This window comes from Grammomys surdaster, unplaced genomic scaffold, assembly GCF_004785775.1.
Source record: "Grammomys surdaster isolate TR1022 unplaced genomic scaffold, NIH_TR_1.0 501, whole genome shotgun sequence".
Taxonomy (NCBI): domain Eukaryota; kingdom Metazoa; phylum Chordata; class Mammalia; order Rodentia; family Muridae; genus Grammomys; species Grammomys surdaster.
The window spans coordinates 16,789-24,413 of NW_021604920.1; the positions used below are offsets into that span (position 1 = coordinate 16,789).

Genomic DNA, 7,625 nt, shown 5'->3' on the forward strand with positions numbered 1-7,625 from the left:
TTGTTTTGTTTTGTTTTGTTTTGTTTTGTTTTGTTTTGTTTTGTTTTGAAGTGTCTCACAGGACTGGTATCTCCAACATCTTGAGAATTTTACTGCAACTCAGGCTTTACTTTCACAACTTCTTACAGGGACCTTTCATAAAATTCTCATGGGGACTCTCCTGTTATATACCACCTTACCTCTGCAGCTATCTTAAACGCCAAAGGAAAAATCATCAACATTGTCACTCTTGCCTCTGCCTTACTCCAAACACAAGAATGACCCCGACAAGTTCATCTGCCACATAGTGATGGTTCTTGTCCCTTCAGGTCACATTTGCAGAATATTTTTTTTTCAGAAGCAGAAGACTCAGTCTATAATTCCAAGAGTCTTTAAAATTGGGTTGATATGTTAGTGCATAGCCAGAGGAAGAAACTAATGAATACCTCTAAACTACACATAAGAAACAGAGACCAAACTGGAAATGGGGCAAGACTTCTAACATTCAAGACTGACAACATTGAAACGTTTCTTCCAGCAAGGCTACACTATCTAAAGTTTCTATAACATAAACACAGTGTATAGACTTAGATCAAGTGTTCAAATAAATGAGCCTATGGGAAACATTTTTATTCAAACTTGTACAATATGCATTTTGGTTACAATTTAAAATACATATTTGTTTGAATATTTACATTTTGAAAACCTTGAAACCTACTGAGTATAAGAGTTGACTTCTGTAGCAGAGGTTTCAGAATACCACATTTACATGACACTTATTGTACCCATTTTCATTTTGCAACATGTATAGTAATCAAGAGATAAGACCATGATGGATCATGATAGATGAAGCACTATATACTTGAATCAGAAATCCAATTCATTGTTGATGTTTGGTCTATTGCTATATATTTTAATGCTAAATTCAATACCTGGAGGTCTCGATATATGAATGATTTCTCATCTTTAGAAGCTTTTGTTGTGCAAACATTGTTCATTTATTTAAAACTACTGATTAAATAAAATTGGCTCCAGTCAATTACTAGAGGGATTAGAGGTCAGTGGATTTGAAGTGATGTGTTTGAAGGGGGAGATATAAGAAGAAGGAGAAGAGGAAAAAAACCATGAGTGGAGGTGGACCATAAATGCACAGCAAGGAGAAAGAGCAAGTATCTGAGGTACACCCTTAGGGAGGTAGACAGGCCAGCAGTTAGAAGAGTAGATTAAGGGTTATTTCCAAGTAATTGTCAAAGCCAAACAAAATAACCCTAGTCCGAGTCTCATTTATTTGTAAGCTATGGATAAGCTTAAATTGGTTGTACAACAATTTAGCCATGAGGAAAGAGGTTTTGATATCTACTTTAGCATAGATGAGCTTTCTGGATGTGGTGTTAAATTAAGTAACCAATTGCAAAATTGCACGAACTGTTCTCTCCCACTGATACACATTATCTGCATTACTAAATTACCTAGACATAAAAAATTGATTAAATAGAGGGACCTAAGTGAAATTCCTTGGCAAGTACATCCACAATAATATGAATACATGTAATATTTATTGATTGTACAGTTAAAATTGCTTTGATGATCTGGAGTTGGTACCAGACACAATTAATCATAATTCTTGAGATTCTAAGGCAAGAGTAACACAGGTTTGAGGCTATTTGTCTACAAAGGAATATTCTATTTCAAAAGCAAAGTGTGGCTATTGTGGTAAGTTTCGTTATATACACATTCCCATTTAAACACTTTTAGACTATGATACACTGAGATCCATGTATTACTGTCACAGAAGAAAAGGCAAAACTAAAGGCTGATACATGTAACAGGCACAAAATTGCAAATTCCATTTTTCAGAGTTGAATTGGCACTGAGGTTCAACACTCTCCACAGTGGATACTGTGAGGATGACCTTTTAATCTACAGGAAAAGTACAGGGGAAGGAAGCAGGCAACTGAATATCTAATCTTGTCACAGCATAAAATATCATGTATATTTGCATGTTAGTCAGCAGAACAGAGGCACATGTTCAAACTGACTCCAAAAGGCATCTTGGAAAGTAAGTTTTTAGCTGGGCCACAGTGGAATCTTCATTATGATAGAAAGTGGAGAAACTGTAGAGGGGATGTAGAGCAATTTCAACATTGTTATGTTCATATCAGTTCATGTACTTATGAAAACATTCTTAACATGGTACTATTTATTCTTAGCAGTCAGATAAGGAAACTGATCCTGAGAGAATGTAAGTAGCTCCAGCAGCAACAATGTTCACTAACAGTTTGTAATGTACTCTGACACATCTCCTCAGGACATCACAGTCTTACAGATACTCAGTAGTTTAAAAGACTATAAACTCAGTAGTTTAAAAGACTTAGTAGTTTAAAAGACTATAAACTCATGCCTTATAGTTCAGTTACCAGTGGAGCTATTGGCCTTGTGAATTGTGTTAGTGGCTTTGAAAGAGATTCCAGAGAGACCAGTGAGAAATTTTAGCTGCTAAGTATGCTGGCTGCAAGATTGTCCTCCTGAGTTCAATCCTCAGACACCAGATAGTACAAAAACAGATCTGACTTCCCACATGCTGTGTGATGAACTTTACTTTTTCACTTTGGTACAAGTGTGAGTACCCACAAATAGAAAAGTAGAATATATTTACATTTCCTTAAAAAAAAGAAACCAAAGAAATTCATTTCTCCATTGGATGTTAGTGCACAGAAAATCGTGACAATCTAGATACAGAAAATTAATTGTCATCTATGTTGTAAGAAAAAGGAAAATTGCAGAGTTGAGAGTTTTTCAAAACAATTCTTTGAGAAAATGTGGCACATGGTATTTCTTTGTCATCAGAACACTGTATGGAATCTAAAAAAGATTATATCTTGGAGACAACTTCTCTGTCTTTACAAAAAAGCTCTTAAAACTTGAAGCTAACAGAGCCCCCTGTTTTCTTGCAGAAAAAGTACACTCTGAGATTGACAGAGTGATTGGCCATGTGAGACAGCCAAGCACTGATGACCGAGACTCCATGCCCTACACCAATGCTGTCATCCATGAGGTGCTAAGGATGGGCAACATCGTCCCCTTGAATTTTCCCAGGGAAGTTGCAGCTGATAGCACATTGGCTGTATTCCACCTGCCTAAGGTAACCTTGCATTCTTATCTTCTGACCTCCAGTATATTCTTGGCATTTTCTGAGGAACCCACACTTAAATGTAACATCTACTTCTGCCTCAAGAAATAATTTAAAGTGGTAGAGTGGTATTATCTGTAACAAAAAATTTAAGTGTTCCTCCAATGTGTCAAAGAGATATTTTCCAGGTCTAGCATGACTTTGTGATGGGCAGTTTGCCACAGATCTTGCCCCCAGAGTATTACCAGGCTGTTGATCTCCACATGTGCCAATTGTTGCTATTGCACTGAATCTGATCTGCTGTCTCTTCCATTTTACATTCCATCACTATTTCAGAAGCATATTCTCTGCCATTACTGAGAGCTAATCACACCATAATGAGCAAAACAGATGTAGTTCTCAAAAATGAGGGATGGAGGTAGTCACGAGGCTGTGGAGAACAATGAACATGCCTTCCACTTGACTTTCCAAGAGCTGTTGGAAAGGGCCCAGATAACATACCACTCAGGCCTGAAAAGTCTATATGATCCTTTGTATACATTTCTTATTGTGAGATTTGGCCATAAACTTGTAATAATATGAGGAGACACATATACCCTCAGGTCCAAAGACTGCTGCATTAATTAGCCAATGTGAACTTGGGGATATCAAGGATAGAGAATTTAAATAGTCTCAAGAAGAAAATGCATGAATAGGAAAAGAAGAATAACTTAGAAAATCAAGCAAATGATAGATGGGTTTATCTTATAAGAGAATGGCTTGTATTTAGTTTAGAAACAAGTAGTATTCAAAAGACAGTATATGTGAATCTGGACTTGCTAGCATAAGGAAACAAAGATTAGAGATTAAGGAGGTGATATTCAAGCATATAAAATGTTAGTACTAGGCCCAGCCAAAGACCCACTTGCCTTCTGCTTCCCTAATGTGCTTGGAGCAGAGCCTTGGGACTGGATCTGAACCCACCCAGTTCACATCCCAGTTGCAGCTCAACTCCCCAGGTATTCTGACTCATCCAGGATTATAGGTGTGACCCCAAACCCTGCCACAGTACCCAGTGTACCAAGACCCCTGTGACCCCAGGATACATATTTCCCACACAGTCAGGGCTGGGAGCAGAGCCTAGGTTGTGGACCTGAACACACACAGCTCACACTCCAGTTGCAGCTCAACTCTCCAGGGTATTCTGACACATCCAGTATCACAGGATAGCAGGATCACAAGCTGACACCAGATAACACAAGAGATAACCAGATGTCAAGAGGCAAGCATAAGAACATAAGCAATAGAAAACTATTTGACTTGGCCACATCAGAACCCAGTTCTTCCACTAGAGCAAGTCCTAGATACCCCAACATACTTATAAAAAAGATTTAGATCTAACCTCTCATTTCATGAAGATGATAGAGGACTTTAAGAAGGACATAAATAACTCCCTTAAAAAATACAGAACACAAGTAAACAAGTAGAAGTCCTTAAAGAGGGAACTCATAAATACCTTAAAGAAATTAAGGAGAACACAATCAAACAGGTAAAGGAATTGAACAAAATAATCCAGCATCTAAAAATGGAAGTAGACTCATTAAAGAAAACACAAAGGGAGACAGCCTTGGAGATGGAAGACCTAGGAAAGAACAGAAGTCACAGATGCAAGCATCACCAACAGACTACAAGAGATGGAAGAGAGAATCTCAGTAGTGGAAGATACCATAGAAGACACTGACACAACAGTCAAGGAAATTGCAAAACTCAAAAACATTCTAAATCAAAACATTCAAAAAATCCAGGGCACAATGGATGAAAAAAACTGAACCTGGGAATAATAGGTACAGAATCAAGTAAAGATTCCCAACTCAAAGGGCCAGAAAACATTTTCAACAAAATTATAGAAGAAATCTTCCCTAATCTAAAGAAAGAAATGCCCACAAACATACACAAACCCTACAAAACATGAAACAGATAACACCTGAAAAGGAATTCCTCTTGTCACATAATAATTAAAACACCAAATGTACAGAGCAGAAAAAGAATATTGAAAGCTGTAAGGGAAAAAGATCAAGTAACATATAAAGGCAGACATATCAGAATTACACTAGACTTTTTGAGAGAGACTCTAGAAGCCAGAAGATGCTGGTCAGAAGTCATACAGACCCCAAGAGAACACAAATTCTAGCCCAACCTACTATACCCATCAAAACTCATCATTATCATAGATGGAGAGACCAAGTTATTCCAAGACAATTTAAACAATAACTTTCCACTAATCCAGCCCTACAGAGGACAATAAAAGAAAAAATCCAACACAAGGAGAGAAAATACACCCATGAAAAAGCAAGAAATTAATTTTGTCACATCAAACATAAAAGAAGAAAAACACACAAACATAATTCCACCTCTAACAACAAAAATAACAGGAAGTAACAATCATTGGTCCCTAATACTTTTCAGAATCAATGAACTCAATTCCCCAATAAAGACATAGGCTGGATTTGTAAACACAATCAAGCATTTTGCTGCATGCAGGAAAAACTACTCAGTGAAAAATACAGACATTACCTCAAAGTAAAAGGCTGTCAAAAAATTGCCCAAGGAAGTGGTTCCAAGAAACAAGCTAGAGTAGCTATTCTAATATCGAACAAAATAGACTTTCAAGAAGAAGTTACCAAATAGATGGAGAAGGATACTACATACTCATCAAAGGAAAAATCCACCAAGAAGAAATTTTACTTCTGAACACCTATATCCCAAATACAAGGGTATCCACATTTGTAAAAAAAAAAATAATACTGAAGCTCAAAGCTCACACTGAACCTCACACAAAAATAGTAGGAGATTTCAACATCACACTGTCAACAATGGACAGATTATACAAACAGAAACTAAACAGAGACACAGTGAAACTAAAAGAAATAATGAACCCAATTGATTTAACATATATCTCAATAATATTTCACCCTAAACCAAAAGATTATACCTTCTTCTCAGCACCTCAAGAAACCTTTTCAAAAATCGACCATATACTCAGACACAAAACAAACCTCAACAGATATAATAACATTGAATTCATCCCACATATTTTATTGGACTACCACAGACTAAGGCTGGTCTTCAATAGCAACAAAATCAACAGAAAGCCTACATACACATGGAAACTGAACAATTCCTACTCAATGATAACTTGGTCAGGAAAGAAATAAAAAAGAAATTAAAGACTTTTTAGAATAATGAAAATAAAGGCACAATAAATCCAAGCTTATGGGACACAATCTAAGCAGTACTAAGAGAAAAACTCATAGCTCCGAGTGCCTCAATAAAGAAACTGGAGAGAGCATACACTAGCAGCTTAACAGCTCATCTAAAAGCTCTAGAACCAAAAGAAGCAAATACACTCAAGAGGAGTAGACGGCATGAAACAAACTCAGGGCTGAAATCACCCAAGTAGAAACCAAGAGAACTATACAAAGAATCAACAAAACTAGGAGCTAGTTCTTTGAGAAAATCAACAAGATAGATAAACACTTAGCCATACTAACCAGTGTGCACAGAGACAGTATCCAAATTTAAAAAATTAGGAATGAAAAGGGAGACATAACAACAGAAACTGAGGAAATTAAAAAAAAATCATAATATCCTATTGCAAAAGTATATAGTTAAAAAAACTGGAAAACCTGGATGAAATGTATGACTTTCTAGACAGATACCAGGTACCAAAGTTAAATCAGGATCAGATAAACCATCCAAATAGCCCCCATAACCCCCAAGGAAATAGAAGCAATCATTAGAAGTTTCCCAACCAAAAAACCAACCAAACGAAACAACAACAACAACAACAACAAAAAACAGTACCAGATGGTTTTAGTGCAGAATTCTATCAGTACTTCAAAGACGATCTAATACCAATACTTCTCAAACTATTCCATAAAATAGAAACAGATGGAACACTACCTAATTCTTTCTATTAAGCCACAGTTACCCTGATACCTAAATCCCAAAAAGACCCAACAAAGAAAGAGAACTTCAGACCAATCTCCCTTATAAATATCGATGCAAAAATAATAAAATTCTCGCAAAGTGAATCCAAGAACACATAAAAATGATCATTCATCATAATATGTTGGCTTCATCCCAGGAATGCAGGGATGGTTCAATATAAGGAAATCCATCAATGTAATCCACTATGTAAACAAACTCAAAGAAAAGAAAAACCACAAGATTAGATCCTGAAAGATCCTTTGACAAAATACAATGGCCATTCATGTTAAATGTATTGGAGAGATCAAGAATTCAAGGTACATATCTCAATATAATAAAAGAAATATACAACAAACAAATAGCCAACATCAAACTAAAGGGAGAGAAATTCAAAGCAGTTCCATTAAATTCAATGACAAGACCTGGTTGCCCACTCTCTCCCTACCTATTCAATACTCCAACTTTTAGTCAGAGCGATTAGACACACACACAAAGAGAGGGAGAGAGAGAGAGAGAGAGAGAGAGAGAGAGAGAGAGAGAGAGAGAG

The 7,625-nt window shown here is 36.5% G+C and overlaps 1 pseudogene; it reads left to right on the forward strand.

Moving 5' to 3' along the window:
• LOC114633039 overlaps positions 1–7,625 on the forward strand; it is an 18,185-nt pseudogene that overhangs the window by 2,279 nt on the left and 8,281 nt on the right.